Source organism: Bidens hawaiensis, unplaced genomic scaffold, assembly GCF_021521415.1.
Source record: "Bidens hawaiensis isolate Kalapana, Puna unplaced genomic scaffold, B.hawaiensis_p1.1 tig00037641_1, whole genome shotgun sequence".
Lineage (NCBI taxonomy): Eukaryota > Viridiplantae > Streptophyta > Magnoliopsida > Asterales > Asteraceae > Bidens > Bidens hawaiensis.
This window is the reverse complement of record NW_027496577.1, coordinates 1,163-21,148: the sequence shown is the minus strand read 5'-3', so window position 1 is coordinate 21,148 and position 19,986 is coordinate 1,163. Positions and strand designations below refer to the sequence as shown.

At 44.3% G+C, this 19,986-nt stretch overlaps 1 pseudogene; it reads right to left on the bottom strand.

The window, feature by feature from the left end:
* Nucleotides 1–1,640: 1,640 nt before the first annotated feature.
* Nucleotides 1,641–19,241, bottom strand: LOC143589589 (two-component response regulator ARR6-like; annotated as a pseudogene).
* Between the last annotated feature and the right edge of the window lie 745 nt (nt 19,242–19,986).

Below are 19,986 nucleotides of genomic sequence, written 5' to 3'. Positions count from 1 at the left end.
TTAGAAATGCCATAATGGAAATGGGAATTAATAACAACGGATTTTGTTACTAAATTACCTACCACAAGAAGAGGTAATGACACAATTTGGGTGATTGTGGATAGATTAACAAAATCAGCTCATTTCATACCAATGAAGGAAACTTTCAAAATGGAACAATTAGCTAAGCTGTATGTAGACAAAGTTGTCTCATTACATGGAGTTCCATTATCCATTGTATCGGATCGGGATAGCCGTTTCACTTCTCATTTTTGGAAAAGTTTCCAAGTAGCTATGGGAACAAAATTAAACTTGAGCACGGCATACCATCCACAGACTGATAGTCAAAGTGAAAGGACCATACAAACATTGGAAGACATGCTAAGAGCATGTGTAATAGATTTTGGTGGAAATTGGGATGACCATTTACCACTAATAGAATTCTCCTATAATAACAGCTATCATACAAGTATTAACGTTGCCTCATTTGAAGCCCTTTATAGACGAAGGTGCAGAACTCTAATGTGTTGGGCAGAAATAGGAGGAAAACAATTATCAAGTCCTGAAATCATACAAGAAAGTACTGATAAGATAAATCAGGTTAAGGAAAGATTAAAGACCGCACGAGATCGTCAGAAAATTTACGCGGATCATCGACGCAAACCATTGGAATTTCAAGTTGGAGACAAAGTGCTACTGAAAGTATCTCCATGGAAAGGAGTAATTTGATTCGGTAAGAGAGGAAAGTTAAGTTCACGATTTGTTGGACCATTTCAAATTCTCAAACGAATTGGACCAGTAGCCTATCAGCTAGAATTACCAGAGGAAATGTCAGGTATACATGATGTATTTCATGTAAGTAACTTAAGGAAATGTTTAGCTGACAAAACACTTGAAGTACCCCTTCAATATATAAAGGTAAATGAAAAGTTGAAATTCGTTGAGAAACCTTTGAAAATTGAAGATAGAAAGATCAAAAATCTCAAGCATAAAAGAATAGTTCTGGTCAAAGTGAAGTGGGATTCAAAGCGTGGACCAGAATATACTTGGGAATTGGAATCTGAAATGAAACGGAAGTACCCACACTTATTCCAACCAAATCTCGAGGACGAGATTCAAAATAAGGAGGGGAGACTATAACAAACCATAAAAAATAAATAAAGGAACAAAAGAAGGAAAAAGTAAGGAAATGAAAGAAGGAAAATTTCATCCCACATTGGTGGCGGAAAGAAAAGGAGAGGCTCCCACCTTAGTATAAATAGGTTTGTAAGTTTCTTGTCCCACATCGCTAGATGATAAAACTAGTGAGCACTTTATAAGGAAGAAAATTCCTATGTTAATGTTCTTATAAGACATATCACACCTAGTGGTCCTAGCGGAGGGTGCGAAGCAACCGAACGCGCACGGGCACGGGCTCGGGCGAAGTGCGATGGGCGCAATGTGGCGCTTTGATGGCGCACTTTGCACTTAGTATTTTTTGTTGGAAATTAAAATAAAATAAAAATCCTTCCATCGCGTACCGCGACGGGTTTGGGTTACGCATCGCGTACCGCGACGTGGAGGTTACGCAACGCGACGCCTTTCTATTTATGACCATCCGTACCGCGATGGGGTCCGAAACTTGCTATAAATAGAAAGGCAACAGGACTTCATTTCTTCGCTCAAAACTTTCTTTCTCTCTGAATTCACACACACATATAATTATATATTAATAGTATAATACCGAGTTATCGCAACGATATCCTATCCGATCGAAAGAAGCTTATATACATGAATCCAAAAGCTCTGCCTGTTAAGGTATGACATTGTGTCATCGTGTAAAGTTTCTACTCTCGTGATTATCGTTATGATTGTTGGTTTTATACTAATCTAGTAATACTACATTGTGTTTATCTTAGGTGCTTAATACCAGGAGGTTTTTTTTAATTGTAAACCTGCAAGTTGAGACATTCGAATTTTTGTATCACTCACATTTGCGTGAGACAACTATTTTTCCGACATTGTCATGATGATTTCAAAACCTATAAAACTCATAGCAAATGGTCTAAATGTTTTTAAATATATTTTTAAAGTATTTTAAATACATTACAGTGATTAAGTCTCTGTAGACTTACGCGATGGTTACTACTGGTATTGTGGGGTTTTGTATACAAGGCTTGCCTACTGAGCTATTACACGTTACTTATTGGTTAAGTGTTAGCCAATAAGTAATATGACCACAGTCATAGATACGGTCAAATGACAAGTACCTTTCGGTAATTTGTAAGCAGGCAGGTGTAAAAACATCTTAATGCTGTAACTGTAAAATGTGTCATTTACAAATGAATGTACTCACCAGTATTTAATGCTGATCAAATATTTTAAACATGTTTCAGGTGACTTGTTAGAGACAAAGGAATGATGTCTGCGGGCTTCCAGCTTAAATAAGTGGCTTGTCACAAGAATAAAGAAACATGTTTTGTAAATTAGGGTTTAACCATATAAAACTTATGTTTGTATAAAAAGGGATTTAATTCTCGGTTTATCATAATAATAATCATGGTGTTTTTATAACTCTGATCATTTTTCCTAACTACGGTTCTCATGAAATTTTCCGCTGCAAAATAATTTAATAAACATCGATACCACCAATTAATGTTCACGGCTCTCATCCCGGGGTATAGGGGTCGGGGGTTGTGACAATAAAAAACATAACATACATTGTGACTCAAATCTAATTATGTACGACGCAAGCTTTAAGCCTACCACGCGTTATACATGAAATCATCCGAATGTTCATCTTAACTATTCCGTTACATCTATGACTAATAATTGGTACTTCGAAATGAAAGTCCAATTATCATCAATAAAGTATGTAGCGTTTACTTCCGTGGAATATTAAAATTGTATATTGCATATAAATTAATATTTCATTCATGTAACGTTTACCCTCACGAATATTAAATTGAGTAATAAATTTTTTATTAAAGAGTTTAAGAAGAGTCAACAATGTTACCAGAAATATAAATGGCTAGCATTTAACAATTTAGAAATGAGTTATTAATTTTTTATGAAAGAGTTAGAGTGAAAAAAAAGGTTAGAAACGTGAATTTTATGTCAATAAAATTTAAGTAATGTTAGTAAAAGTTTAAAAAGGACTCAATGAGAGAAATCACTCGCTTTAGGCCTCTTTTGAGACCGACCACTCTCTCGTACTATTTGTTAAACTAGGGTCCAGAATTCACACTGAAGAGGTAGGTCCCAGCAGAGCCCAGTTGGATCCGCAAGACTCACCTTGAACAGGGACGTCTGCGCGATGACCAACTGCTCCAGCAGGACCCACCATGCTCAAAGAACCTTACGCGCAGTACGCCAGCTGTACCCGCAGGGAAAGCCTCCCAATGGTGAAGTACCCCGCCTGTTCCCGCAGCTGCGGATACAAGCCATCAGGGAAGGCTACCCGCACTAACAGCAAGGCTACACGCACAAGGCATTCGTTACTTCAGTTGTCACATGAAGGAATGAGCAAGGCGGGAACATTCCCGCCTAAATGAGCCAGTCCGTATGCTTCTGGAAGGTCTTTCGTACTATACCTACTAAGGTATGGGCGGAACAGACAGTTTGACCAGAGCAGCCCATGAACTAATCACAGGGTGACAGCTCACCGACAACAATACGAGGAGGAGCACCCTCTAGTACTGTTTGTCACTATTAGCCGCTGCCTACTCACCAACCCTTACGAGGGGACGTGCGCAGCCTACAGTTGGTGGAACAGTGCGTAGCCGGCTGTAAAGGAACAGTATACAGCCGACCTTATTACTGTTGGCCGTAACCTATCCACCAACCAGCATGGCCTGTGCGTACGTCCACTGTTGGTAGAACAGGAATACTATTCAGCCGGCTGTACCTGCTTGGAAACCTACCTTCGGCTATAAATACTCCAACACCTTGGAATGGTAAGGACATCATCTAATATCTCAATCTTATCTAGCAATCTCTTAATATACTCTTATATTCAGAGCAATCTAGTCTGATTCTCACGCCGGAGGGTGGTCACAAGGAGGAACCCCCCCTTCTCAGTGACGAGCTTACGGTGTCTGTTTTGCAGGTCTCCTGAAGAACAACCTTCTCAGCTAGATCTCATCCGTGGGAAACATTACTTAACCCCCAGATTATCTATAATCTGCACCGGGTCACTTAGTGTTTCTTCATTGGCGCCATCCGTGCATAAAAGCTAGAACTAATTTAGTTTTTTCAAATTTTCTGAAGAAATGGTTAATGTTACTCCGGTCCAAAGGCCAGTAACCGACCAAAAAACCCCGGTAACAACCCCAGCAACTGGGGGGAACACCGGCGGTTATACAATCCTTACGAACACTACCCCGACTACCCAAGCCGGGGCAGGTGCAGTAAATATTCCACTGGGGTTCACCGATACCCAGCTGGAAAAACGAACGAGGGTCCCTCGCCAAACACTAGATCAAGTGAAGGCGTGGGCCGAAGCACGTCAGAAAGAGTTCCAAGCTGAATTGGACGAACGCTTGCGTTCAGTTCAACAGGCTGACGAATTCGGTAGTACTCGCCAACACCTCATTATGAACAGCGAGGGCGAGTACTCAGACGACGAGAGGGAGGAGTCCGATACCGACGCAAACCCTCGCCATAAGGCGAAAGGGAAGCGTAAGGAAACGGACTCCCAGCCAAAAAGGAATTTTGGGGAAGCCTTTAAACCAACAAATGCGGAGAGAAACCCGCGTGACTTCTCCAAAACCTTTAGACCAACTGCTACGAATGCAGGAAAGTCAAAATTTGCAAGGGACATTGCGGAAGCAATCGCCCCGAGAAGTGCCAAACAAATGTCCAACATTGGCACTTATGATGGTCTATCCGACCCAGACGACCATTTGAACAGGTTCATTGCGGGGGCTACCGTCAGTAACTGGACGGAACCCACGTGGTGTTACATGTTCCAGATGACTCTGGTCGGAGCAGCCAGGGCATGGTTCGATTGTTTACCGGTCCACCACATATATGACTGGGCGGACTTTCAGAACAAGTTCAGCCAGCACTTCAGCCAGCAGAGGAAGTATACTGAAGAGCAGTGGACGATCCTCAACTGCGTTAGAGAGGAGGATGAATCTTTACTAGACTTCATCACCCGCTTCAACTCCAAGAAGCTGAGTCTGGGCAACATAAGTGAAGATCTTGTTCGCGCCGCTTTCATCCAGGGTACCGAGTACCCAGAGCTTATCCGCACATTGACGGGTAAGGACGGCATGCCATCCACATGGGATGCCATCATGACGGCAGCCAAGCGCTTTGCCGAGACGGAGAAGCAGCTGGGAAGAGATCTTCCCCAGAGTACACACCTCTACACGCAGAGGACAAGGGAGAACAACGTTAGGATCGCCCGACAGAACAAAAAGAGGCGGCTAGGTATTTGGCAGTCAAGGGTAAACTTTGACACCTCATCCAGCTCTCGCCCTCTTGTTGGCGGAAGGGACAACACACACCCTTCAAACCGAAAACACCGGTGGACGCCACTCACCAAGAGCGTCATGGAGATATTTGCCACGGAAAAATTGCCATGGCCAAAAGCCCCATTGATCCGGCAGAAACCTAATGCGGATCAAAGCAAATCCTGCGATTTCCACGGGACAAAGGGTCATGGTACTGAAGAGTGCACATCCTTGAAAGACATTGTTGAAGCATTCGTCAAGGATGGAAGATTGGCACACCTGGTTGCATCAATCAAGAAGGGAGGACGGAACGACAACCGGTACCGGGGCAACGGACGAAAGCCCGTTGACATCAGCATCAACATGGTTCATGGCAACATCAGAGGAAGAAAAAGGCGAACGCCAGAACCATGTGCATGGAAGAAAGCTGAGGTGCGCTTCCCGCGAGTGCCAGGAGGACCCAGCAAAGAAGGCCCTATCGTCATAAAGAGCCAGCTGGGGCACTACATCACTTCTCGCACTCTTGCTGACAACGGCGCCTCGTCAACGGTGATGTACAGGCAGTTCTTCGACAAGCTAGATGACGAAGACAAGGAGCGCCTGGAGACGATCTGCGCCTCGATGGAAGGGTTTGATGGCAGCACAAGCACCTCCTTGGGTATCCTATCTTTCCCCGTCACTCTTTCAGATGGAAAACACTCCCGCACAGAGGATGTAGACTTTGTCGTGATGAGGAAGCCACACCACACGTACGACATTCTCTTCGGGAGAGACGGGATGGCAAGATTCAACGCCGTGGTATCCTCAGTCCACGGCATGATGGGATGGCCAACAGCTGAGGGTGTAGCGATGATCACCGGCATTCCCCAGGTATGCATCGCATCTGTCTCATCTAAACCCAAACCGAAAATGGCTAAACAAACCATCACCGAACCGGAAAAATGGGCCTTCAATGGCAAATACCCCGACCAGGCCGTTACCATTGGACCAACAATCGTAAATCCCACCCGCACCTTACTCAAACGCTTACTGCAGAAAAACGCTGACATCTTTGCGTGGGCACCAGCTGACATGACTGGTGTACCCCGAAGTAAGGCGGAGCATAAGCTCAAGTGCGATCCGGCTGTTACGCCAGTCGTACAAAAGCGCAGAGTAATGGGGCCTGAACAAACTAACGCGTGTAGAACCAAGTCAAGGAACTCCTTGACGCAGGCATCGTACGCGTTAGTAGATATCAAACATGGGTTGCAAATCCCGTAATGGTACCGAAGAATTACAAACAATGGCGCATGTGCATAGATTTCAAAGATTTGAACAAAGCATGCCCCAAAGATTGTTATCCGTTACCAGAAATTGATCTTAAGGTGGATTCGTTGGCACCATTTCGCCTTAAATGCTTCTTGGATGCGTATAAGGGGTACCATCAAATCCACATGGCCGTAGATGACCAGGACAAAACCGCATTTCGGACGCCCGATGGTACATTTTGTTATAAAATGATGCCATTCGGACTTAAGAATGCAGGGTCCACGTACCAACGACTGATGGACAAAGAGTTTCATGCCCAAATCGGGAGAAACTTGGAAGTCTATATGGATGATTTGGTCATCAAAAGCCCCGAGCCAGAAGCGATGTTGAAAGACATTGAAGAAACTTTCAACACGCTCAGAAAGATAAACATGAAGCTCAACCCGAGCAAGTGTTCATTTGGGATGGAAGAAGGGAAGTTCTTGGGAGTCATTGTTACTAAAGATGGCTTCAGAGCGAACCCTGAAAAGGTCGAAGCCATTGTTAAAATGGAATCACCTACCACCATCAAACAGGCTCAGACACTGAATGGACGACTAGTCGCACTTAATCGCTTTTTGGCAAACCATGCGGATAAGTCGTTTCCTTTCGTGTCAACATTGAGAAACTGCTTAAAGAAAACGCACTTCCGCTGGACACCAGAAGCGGAAGCAGCTTTTCAGGAGATTCGGTCACGCCTGATCGAACTCCCAACACTTACAGCACCACAAGCGGGAGAGGAGTTAATCCTATACCTTTCCGCAACAGATAGAGCAACCGGGGCAGTCCTGCTAATAGAACGAAAAGGCATCCAGATGCCAATCTATTATGTTAGCCGTGTACTAACAGACGTAGAAACCCGGTACTCTACCCTCGAAAAATTAGTCTTAGCACTTATACACGCTTCACGCAGGTTAAGACGATATTTCCAGGGCCACCCAATCACCATTCTCACCAACTTCAAACTCTCAAACGTTCTAGGCAAACCCGAATTATCGGGACGTCTAGCCAAATGGGCAATTGAATTGGGAGAATATGCAATTAAGTACAAGCCAAGACCAGCCATAAAAGGCCAGGTCCTGGCCGATTTTATTGCAGAAGTCCCCGCTTCGCGGGAGAAAGAGTGCCAGGAGGAGGCTCAACCCTCCCCAGCACAGGACATCAATGATGTCTGGCGACTCTACACTGATGGAGCAGCCAGTAACGAGGGTTCAGGCGCAGGGTTAAAATTAACCAACCCAGCAGGCCAAGAATATACTTACGCTATTCGTTTGGATTTTCCAAGTACGAATAACGAAGCCGAATATGAAGCATTCTTGGCCGGATTGAGAATTGCGCGTAAGATGGGAGTGAAAAACTTGGAAGCCCACGTGGATTCCATGCTGGTGGCCAACCAAATAAATGGGACGTACACGGATGTGAACGACACAATGGCCCTGTACCTCGCCCAGGCAAAAACCCTTATGCGTGATTTTAATGATTGTAAAGTCATACACGTCAAGCGCAGCGAAAGCAAATCTGCGGATGCGTTAAGCAAGCTTGCATCACTAGCCTTCACCCACTTGGGAAAGGACATCCGCATTGAACTCCTCGAAGCACCATCAGTCCCGCACAAGGAAATTTGTGTCATCCAAACCGGTACAGAAACGTGGATGACACCAATAATAAATTACCTTGCAGCAGGAACACTACCAGAGTCAAAAACACAGGCAAGAAAACTACGCTGTAAGGCACTGAATTATCAACTCGTCAATGACATCCTTTACAGACGTAACTTTCTTGGCCCACTCTTAAGATGCGTGGACAACCAAGATGCCGACTACCTCCTAAGGGAAGTACACGAAGGCATCTGTGGAGTACACGCAGGTCCCCGCGCTGTTGTAGCCAAGCTAAACAACGCGGGATACTTTTGGCCGGGGATGCATACGGATGCACTGGCATACATCAGAAAATGCAGGTCTTGCCAGCTTTACGCACCCAATACGCACCGCCCGAAGAATGAACTTGTTCCAGTCACTTCTTCATGGCCATTCCAGAAGTGGGCCATCGATGTGACAGGCCCATTTCCCACAGCAGCAGGAAATGTTCAGTTCCTAGTGGTAGCCATCGACTACTTCACCAAGTGGATAGAAGCAAAACCTTTGGCCCAAACAACCGCGAAACATATCAAAAAATTTATTTGGGAATTTATTATTTGTCGTTTTGGACTTCCACAGAACTTGGTGAGCGATAACGGCACCAACTTTGCTGACAAGAAGCTACAACAGTGGCTAAAAGAACTTCAAATCACCCACACCTTTACCTCAGTGGCACACCCGCAAGGTAATGGTGAGGTGGAAAGAGCAAATAAGACCATCGTCGAAGGCATCAAGAAGAGACTATTGGAACACAGATCCGGCTGGGTGGACGAGCTTCCGCACGTCCTTTGGGCAAACAGAACGCTGAAGAAGGCCAGTACGGGAGAAACCCCGTTCAGCCTCACTTATGGCACTGAAGCCATGGTCCCGGTCGAAATTGGTCTACCCTCACCAAGGGTCTTGATTCAGCCAGAAGACAATGATGCGGAAAGACGGTTGGATCTTATGCTAACCGAGGAACGCAGAGACTTAGCCGCAGTGCGTGAAGAGAACTACAAACGACAAATGCAAAAATACTACAACACGCGGGTAAAACTCTGCAACTTCAATATAGGAGACTACATACTGCGTAACAACGAGGCTTCAAACCAAGACCGCCCGGGAAAGCTGGCCCCTGTCTGGGAAGGGCCATACATTATCAAAGAAGTCCTGGGAAAGGGCGCATACCAGCTCGAAAGGCTCGATGGCACTCCCATCCCAAGAACATGGAATGGAGCTCAATTACGCAAATGTTATATGTAGATCAATTCCAAAACTTGTAAAGAAAAGGCCTAGAGCCACTTCTAATGGAAATGATTCTCCTTTCATAATGTGTTTACCTTTATACTTATGAACTTCCCACTGGTGCCGGTATTCACCGCATAAACGGGAAGAAGTAAGTCATTACGTGTGGAAGGCGGCAAAACCCGCATAAACACAATGTTAAAAATAAGGGAAACCTACACGCAAGCCAGATGTAAGTAAAGTTTAGCCATCCTTGTAAGTGCAAGTGACGGTCTTACCCGCACAATCACTAACAAGGAAGCAAAACTTCAACCTATCATCTACCACGTTCAAAGGTTATCCTAAAAAAAAAAAAAAAAAAAAAAAAAAAAAAAAGAAAAAAAGATAAGGAAAACCTACACGCAGGTCAGATATGGGTAAAGTTTAGCCATCCTACTAAGTGCAAGTGACGGTCATACCCGCACAATCACGAAAGAGGAAGCAAAACTTCACACCCATTATCTACCACGTTCAAAGGTTAACTTATCCTCAAAGATGAGGAAAACCTACAAGCAGGTCAGATATGGGTAAAGTTTAGCCATCCTACTAAGTGCAAGTGACGGTCATACCCGCACAATCACGAAAGAGGAAGCAAAACTTCACACCCATTATCTACCACGTTCAAAGGTTAACTTATCCTCAAAGATGAGGAAAACCTACGCGCAGGTCAGATATGGGTAAAGTTTAGCCATCCTACTAAGTGCAAGTGACGGTCATACCTGCACAATCACGAAAGAGGAAGCAAAACTTCACACCCATTATCTACCACGTTCAAAGGTTAACTTATCCTCAAAGATGAGGAAAACCTACACGCAGGTCAGATGGTAAAGTTTAGCCATCCTACTACGTGCAAGTGACGGTCCTACCCGCACAATCACGAAAGAGGAAGCAAAACTTCACACCCATTATCTACCACGTTCAAAGGTTAACTTATCCTCAAAGATGAGGAAAACCTACACGCAGGTCAGATGGTAAAGTTTAGCCATCCTATTACGTGCAAGTGACGGTCCTACCCGCACAATCACGGAAGAGGAAGCAAAACTTCACACCTATCTACCACGTTCAAAGGTTAACTTATTCTAAACATTTGGAAAATTGCTAATTTAAACTAAAGTATGTGAGTCATATAACGTTTATAAAGCAAAGAATCCAATGAAACAAGCGGTCTTAGCCGCACAAAGATTTACATTTCACAAATATCCGTTACAAGAATGGCCGGGTAACTACCCGCCTACAAGAAAGTAAATCTATACAAACTAAATCTATCCTAACAGCGGGAAGGGATCTTCAGGATCAGGCTTCAGGGCCACTTCCACTTGGACCAGCGCCGTCAGTAGAACGTGGCTGTTCAAGGAAAGCCTTAAGGATAGATAGCCCATCATCAGCAGCAGCAATTTCATTCACCTTCTCCACCACCGGATGCGGGAAGGCGGCGTATTGATTTACTGCTTGGTCATATATGGCTTCAGTATCTACATTGTACAAAGGGAAGTTGGATGGCGGGACGCCTTTCTCAACAAACCCTAGACCAAGCAGGAAGCCGACCCGTTCCCCATCCTCATGAGAAGCGTTGAGGGCTGCGCTCATAGCATCGTCGTAAGATGTCTCTGAGAAGACCCGATGCACAACCTACATAAGAAAATATACAAGTGTCAACACCCTATTTACAAAGAAAAGCGTGAAGACATGAAGATAGACTTACCTGAGACAACGCTTCTCGAAGAAGCCATTCCTTGGCAACCAGAGCTTCTTGAAGGGCGGCTTGAGCTTGGGTGCAGGCGCGTTCGGCTTCGCTTTTGTTAAGGTTGGCAAGTAGCACTTCCTTTGCGGCAGCCTCTTCGACGCCCTTAAGCTTCCGCTCGGTATGGTCAAGCACGCCCCTCTGGTCCAAGATCTCCTGGAGCTTCTTGGCATCTTCCATCGCCAAGGCATCATGAGCACGTTGGAGAGCCTCTAATTTGGCCTTGAGCTCCTCATTCTCCACGCGTAAAGGCTCAGCAACGGCTTCAGCCTTGGTGGCCCTCTCGGTCGCGTTCCTCGCAGTCTCCTTAGCCAGCCGAAGCTGTTCGTTAACAGCTTGGGCAGCCTTGGAGCGGGCCTCGAGTCGCGCTTGAACCTCAACCTCGAGGGCCTTGAAGGCCTTCTCCTTCTCCGCAGCAGCTGCGGACAGCTGTTGGTTCTCCTCCCGAAGAGCCCGCGCTTGAGATACTTCCTTGGCGCGAGCTGCTTTCAACTTGTCGTTTTCACGACAAAGCAGCTCGACGCGCGGCTGCATCCGGGCCTGGAGAACCCGAAGCTCGTTGGTTAGCCTACCCTCCTGGTAGCTAGCCATGGCTTCCCCCAACGCACCATGGGGAGCAGCGTGGCGAGCCCATTCCACGCACTTCACAGGGGTACGAAGGGTTGTTCCTCGGCGGATGTTCCATCGTGGAACATACACTTCATTGGAATCCGACACTGCAAAAAACAAAAAGCAGTTAGGAAAAGATGAAAAAAAATATATGTAGAAAAATGTGCCAAAAGAACCCTACGCACCTGTAGGGTCAATTACAGGCCGATAGCCGCCGAACCCATCACCTGAACCCAATGGAAATCCATCCAAGAGGTCAGGCAGATGGGAAGGTGGCGGAAAGATGCGAGAAGCCCCACGCGTACCTGATGGACCGGCCGTCGTTGCCGATGGTGGGGGCATGGTTGCAGCCGCCGTGGTCGCCACCGCGGTCGCTGTCGCAGATTCCGCAGCAAACGTAACCGCCGGCTCTGTGAAGGATGCTGTAAAAATCGCACTCACAGCCGGCGGTGACGTCATCTCGGCTGGAACAAGTCGGCTCAAAGGAGTGAGCAACTGATCCAGCGGAAGCAGGCGCAGGCGCCTGGGTCGACGCCTCAGGTAGGCTGACCAAGCCTACCGTCATTGGCGGAGAGGTACTACTAGGCGCTTCACCCTGGAATGCGCCAACATCCACGCCTGCGTAAAGAAGAAAAGTGTTAAAGCAGATAAAGCTATGAAGATAAAAGCTAAAAGAGTTGTACTTACGGGTTTTCTTGAGCCTAAAGGTACGGAGAGGCGGGGACGGACCCGATGGAGCCGACCTCTTTGCGCCGGTCACCGTCGTCTTCTTTGGCTCTCCGGAGGTGACAGTCGCAACCTCCGGAGCTGTGGTCTTACCACCACCGGGATTCCCCGCCACCTCTTCGCTCTCAGTCTCCGAGTCAGACAGAGCCACCGGATCGGCAGTGGAGGCCACCTTCTCCTTTCCCTTCCCGCCAGCAGCCTTCTTCTTCCGCACCAGCGGAGGACCATCTGCGGATTCCTCATCAAAACATACGATTAGAGGAATTCCAGCAGAGGTTTGAGCATTGAGAGGTCGAGGGGCGAAGAGCGCCTTACCTGGCCGACGGGCACTGAGGATCTCATGGCCTAGCGGATAGACCTCCACGAACCGATCCGCCGTTTGTTCGATGATGGGCAACTCGTTCTCATCAAGAGCGCGAGTACCCACTCGTGCGGGACCGTCAGCCTCCCGCGGGTTCAGGAGCGACTGCAGGTTGTTCCCCTCTGAAATAAACAGGAAAAAAGTTAGAAGAAATTCAAAATCAACAAAAGGGAGAAAGGCATACCGTAAGGAACAGAGTTCGAACCGTATTCGAGGACGATCGGAATCTTGCGCGCATCAGCCTCCTTCCACACCCGGCTCATCCCCAGCATCACCATCCCGGACTCCGCAAACCGGTAAACCGGAGATTGGACCCGAGATATCTTGGCAAACCATTCCGCCTCCTGGTAGCTGGAGGCGTGAAGGCTGGGAAGTGCCTGCCCATTCTTGAATTTCATAGCAATGGGGATGGCGCGGGCGGATATGAAGAAAAACTCCCTCTTCCACGCGCGAAGACTGCGCTCGGTCGCACAGATTTTTAAACCCTTAATCCGGGTCGTCAACGTGTACCACCCCTGGATGCACCTCCAAGTGTAGAAGGTCATCAGGCGGTCAACATAGGGCTCAACGCCCAGTATCCGGCACACCCACTCAAAATGGCGAATCTTGGCGATCGCCATGGGGTGCAACTCGGTCAGATGAACACCATGCCTCTCAAGGACACGGTAAACAAACTTTGTCAAGGGAAACCTAAGATTCCCATAGACAAAGAATGCTGCATAAACCCCGATCTTGCCTCGGGGGGCATCGTACACGGTCTGATGGGGTTCAGGAAACTCAGGCTCGAGAGACTCGAGCATGAACTTCCTGACAACATACCGGTACAGATCGCCAGGAAGAGCACACTGGCACTCACCAGCAGTACTCCTGTCGTCAGCTGTAGAATCGATATCACGAGACATCTGGTAAAGGAAGAAAACGATTTCGGGAGAATGCTTGCCTGAAAAGGATAAGTATTCGCCGGAAATCGCAAAGAAGATGAAGAAGATTGAAAGTGTGGATTACAAATAACCCTCTCCCCCTTTATATACTAATCGCAATTAATGCGATGAAATTAATGCGGAAGAGAGAGAAAACGAAGGTGCAATGAAACTATGACACGTGGCAAAAAGCAAGCTGGCAACAGCTGTTGACAGGACGCACCATTAATTTCGCGGCCACGCGCCCGAAAAATCGCGCCCCACGCGCCTGAAAAAGCGTCTGGAATGACCATGTACTGTCACGTCACCATAACTTCCTGCACGTCCTGACACAGTCAGAAGAAACCGTCGCACGACGTTTCAGATGTTTGGACTGTTCCTATCTTTCCACCAACTCTTCGAATTTCAAAAATTCAAAATTCAAAAAGATTCAAAAGTGAGCGGGAAAATACCCCTTACCTTGGCAAACAAGTAACCGTAAGACGGATGCGGGTACAGTGTTAAGGCAAAACCCTTCACATACCTAGCACCCGCAGGGAATTGAAGCCAAGAATAACTTGGCAACCAAGTAACCATCAGACGGATGCGGGTACAGTGTCAAGGCAGAACCCTTCACATACTTAGCACCCGCAGGGAATTGACGCCAGGAATACCTTGGAAGTAAAGTAACTGTAAGACGAGTGCGGGTACAGTGTCAAGGCAAAACCCTTCACGTACTTAGCACTCTGCAGGGAATTCAAACCAAGAAGGATCTTCTGGGCCACGCTTACGGAAACGTGAATAACATTCCCGCGCGACGGGAACGTCGAGAACTATATTGTTTGAAACTCCAAGATGGAATTGGTGGTTTTAACATAAATGATCACTATGTCGAAAACCACCAAAACCTCATGGAGAATCCACACAATTGGGACTCAACGCTCCCGACGCGCGAGGAGGTTACAAACCTACCCGCTTCACACTCAAAGATCAAGCAGAAAAGTCGGGAATTTCTGCGTGACATCAGGAAAACCGTGGGATGAATCACCACGGAAAACCGAAAAACTAAACCCTTTTCAAAACCCCTTGCTAAGTCCAAAAGTTCACCTCACTTATTAATAATTCATGAGAAGAACATTGGACTGGGGGGACTTGAAGAGGTAGGTCCCAGCAGAGCCCAGTTGGATCCGCAAGACTCACCTTGAACAGGGACGTCTGCGCGATGACCAACTGCTCCAGCAGGACCCACCATGCTCAAAGAACCTTACGCGCAGTATGCCAGCTGTACCCGCAGGGAAAGCCTCCCAATGGTGAAGTACCCCGCCTGTTCCCGCAGCTGCGGATACAAGCCATCAGGGAAGGCTACCCGCACTAACAGCAAGGCTACACGCACAAGGCATTCGTTACTTCAGTTGTCACATGAAGTAATGAGCAAGGCGGGAACATTCCCGCCTAAATGAGCCAGTCCGTATGCTTCTGGAAGGTCTTTCGTACTATACCTACTAAGGTATGGGCGGAACAGACAGTTTGACCAGAGCAGCCCATGAACTAATCACAGGGTGACAGCTCACCGACAACAATACGAGGAGGAGCACCCTCTAGTACTGTTTGTCACTATTAGCCGCTGCCTACTCACCAACCCTTACGAGGGGACGTGCGCAGCCTACAGTTGGTGGAACAGTGCGTAGCCGGCTGTAAAGGAACAGTATACAGCCGACCTTATTACTGTTGGCCGTAACCTATCCACCAACCAGCATGGCCTGTGCGTACGTCCACTGTTGGTAGAACAGGAATACTATTCAGCCGGCTGTACCTGCTTGGAAACCTACCTTCGGCTATAAATACTCCAACACCTTGGAATGGTAAGGACATCATCTAATATCTCAATCTTATCTAGCAATCTCTTAATATACTCTTATATTCAGAGCAATCTAGTCTGATTCTCACGCCGGAGGGTGGTCACAAGGAGGAACCCCCCCTTCTCAGTGACGAGCTTACGGTGTCTGTTTTGCAGGTCTCCTGAAGAACAACCTTCTCAGCTAGATCTCATCCGTGGGAAACATTACTTAACCCCCAGATTATCTATAATCTGCACCGGGTCACTTAGTGTTTCTTCACACACTTACCATTATTATTACCAAAGTCTAAAAAAGCATGAAATACACTTTTTATGTTCATTCACATTATATGTTTTCATTTCTACAGCTCGGCTTATTGGCCTGATCATAGGATCGTTTAACTTCAAGTTCAAGTTCAAGTTCAAGCCGAGCCGAGCTGAGCTATCACGTTTAATTTCCAGCTTCAGCTAGAACCTACCCTGGCTTGGCTCGCACTCAACTCATGAACAACCCTGCTGTCAAGACTCCCAGATGATGTAAATTTGCCGTTCAATAAAACAAAATACCCTTTTAAATAGATTAAACTTCAAATCGGGTTAGTTTATGCGGTTGGTTTTCATTCCATCTTTTAACTGTAACTAGGGATATTCATCAAATTTGCTTTTAGTTCGAATCAGTTTCCTGCTATGGAATTTTTTTAAATAGAAAAATCGATTTGAACTTGTTCGTACACGTATAGAATCGAACAAATAACTAACTTGTACACATAAAAAATAAAATGTATTTATTCGGTTCCAAACAACTCACAAACATGTAACTCTGTTTTAATAATACCGAATTCTAAATGCAAAATTTGACTCTAAGTCGACTCTAAGACTCGTGTATAGCACTAGCAGAACTTAAATTCACTTCGATTGTTTGTTTTTCAAGCTCGATTTGCATATTCATTTATTATCTTTTAAAAACTAACATTTGTTACGTAACATGTAATATCTTGTGACTTTGTCAAATTGATTAAACTTCAAATCCATTGTATGACCTTGAAAATTGACAAGGGGTGTGGACGTTTATTGACTCTTTGAGGGATACTGGACCTTGACCGCTTTTAAAATAATCCCACGTTAATTCCACTTAACTTCCAAACATATACATCATCGAGATATGATATGATACGAGGGGTCCATGTGATTTGTAGCCTAGGATTCTTCGACGCAACACCCAACTCTAGTCTTTATGTCTGTTTCAATAAGTTAATATTCTACACTTATGAAAAAGCATATTTGATTTGGTGTATCATTTTATAGAATTTTAAAATCTTTGCTTACTAAAGAGAATTCAAGGCATCAAAATCTTTTTTATAATAACTTTATTAAAAGTACACAGTTTAAACTATATAGGTGTTTGTTGTAAATCAAACAATGGCTCAACTTAAACAAGTTAGTTTAAGTACTGTATATGGTTTAACTAACAATTTCAAACTTTAAAACCAACCGCATAAAACTAACCCGCTGTTTAATTTTACTAATTTTTTCACCAACATTTTTTTTAACGACCAACAAACTGCAACCATCCGGCTACACCCACGCCTGCAATTGCAAACAGTACTAGCAAACCAGCTAGCCACCTATTCCATAGGAAACCCATTGCTCGAACATCCACTATGATAAAATTCCTGACTCACACATGACACTTTTTTATTACAAATAATGCTCGAACCAGCAACCTTCCCTGAAAAAGGTCACCGTGTACCTATTTATCACTTTTACACAAACACAAACTAATGAATTTGTAAAAGATCACGGATAATAATCCGGTTTAAACAGCCAATATGTAAAATTTAGCGTGCACAGCGACCCCAACCAGCCCGGTTGCTTTGAATCGTTTTCTAAAACCATAACTACTAATCCGACCGACCCCATAATTTTTCTCAACGAATGAAATCAAATAGCTTCAACAAAATAAAACCTGATTAACAAGCATAAACATGAATGGTATTGTAATCACAACAATCATTATAATTTACCAATGTGTCACAATATAATTCATCTTTACATTCGCTTCAAAAAACATACTGACTAGAGGTCAAAAAACGACTCTTTGAACACCTCTACCGGTACAAAATTCGATCAATAATTTCATCGGAGGGTCACTCAGACCAGCCCTAACTGCGATGGCCGCACACGGTCATTCATATTCATCCACAAAAGCAAGTATCGTCTGATGCCAAAAGTTGCCGGGACATTTAGGGCGTAAAAACCCGACGAATTCATTTTTTTCCACTTGTTAATAAATAAGTGGCAGGCAAAAGAATGATCGGCTATATATGTCTACAATTTAGCAACCTTCGGTGCGGGTTGTTGAGGTGAAGATGGTGGATAGTGACGATGGCAGCTGGTCATCGTTTCTCTTTCTTTTTCTCCGGTTAGACTGCGATTGATTGATTCCGGTTTTTTCGTTTTGAATATTGAGTCTTTCAAGCGTGTGACGTCTGATAGCTTTACTCGGTTTCAGAAGGTAGTCCTCAGCCCCTTCTTCTAAACATCTGTTTTCATCACATACAAAATATAATACAAGATCAGCATTATGCGAAAATCAATAAATAGTCCCTAAATTGATATTATTTGGGTTGTTAAAATTTGTCACTTAATTATTCTAGTTAACATTAAAAATAGATGGCAACAGATTAAATGTTTTATCAATATACACGGGTTTTTGAGTAATATTACATCCATAATATATTATATGGGTGCGCTGTTAATTATATATAAATTCGTCTATTGAATTACTTGGCCCTAATTAACCTATGTAGAAAGAAGTTAGAGTATACCCCTATGGCCTAATAATCCTATGTTAATTTAATTACGTTACAAGGGTTCATGATCTTACCGGTCGATGCGGGTTACAATGTTCTCAGAAGACATGATAACAACAGGAATCTGTTTCAATGCTGAAGAATTCTGCAAATGATTAAAAACCAGACCACTATTAGCCAACCATAATAAAAAGAGTTTATATGCAAACAATGAAATTAAAAACATAAAAAATTGAGTTATTAGAAACCTTAATTTTCTTCAAAAAGCTCAAACCCTGTCATCCCAGGCATAGAATAATCCGTGATGATCAAGTTCACCTTCAAATCCTGACATCACAAATAATAAATCTATATAATTTATTTATATATTGTAATCCACTATTGGATGATCCAATATGGTATCAGTCAGAGCAGATTATAACTTACATCGAAATGAGTGGAATTTGCTTCATCTTCCAAGCCTAAATATTCCAAGGCTCTGCTTCCACTATCAACAACGGTGACTTTGAAGGATGAGACTTGAGGAGGCGTTCGATGACTTTGCGATCGATGTTGCTGTCATCAACGGCAAGAACATGTAGCTCTGTGGATTTGGTATCCATTAGATGAGAAATGAGATGTGTTGTTGATGAGAATGAGAGATTGAATGAAATGAATGTATTATATATATGAGTGGGTGGAGAGAAGAGACTAGGAAGAAGATTGTGAGAATCTTGGGAGATCTTGATGGCATAATCACACATGTCTCCTTTGTCAGCCAACCCTCTGACCCACCGCCCTATTCATTTCATGTCACATTTTTAATTATTTAATTTAATATTCAACTCAATAAATAATATTAATATTAATAATACGAACTCAATAAATAATAATAATAATAATAATAATACGGTATAGCACAAGTAGAGTTTTATTGCATATTTTTTAACAAAGTCAGCCACCAGGGGCGGTCACAAGGAGGGGCAATGTGGGTGTCTCGTCGGACAAAAAGTTTTATTTAAATGGATTTAAATAGTAGATACATATTTTTAGAATGTCTGAATACTTATAAGTCAGTTGTTATGATAAGCTCATTATAATAACATGATTTTGCAAACTGTTATAATTTTAATCGCCATTTAAAAACATAGTGTATATTATTTTGTTTGTTAAAATCTAACGGGCATTTCTTTAGGTTTTGACTGGAACACGTGAATTCTCAGGGCCCAGCCACTAGTTAAAATTGCCAACTTTGGTCTTGAAAACCTGTGAATTTTATTTTTGAAGATTACATTGATGCATTTGATGCAAATTGCAATAGTAAAAAGGTGAAACACCATGACTAAAATTGGCCCATCAAAAGTCGCACATTTTTACTAAAAAGGATCCCAAAGTTACTTTGTCTATGGTAAAAAGC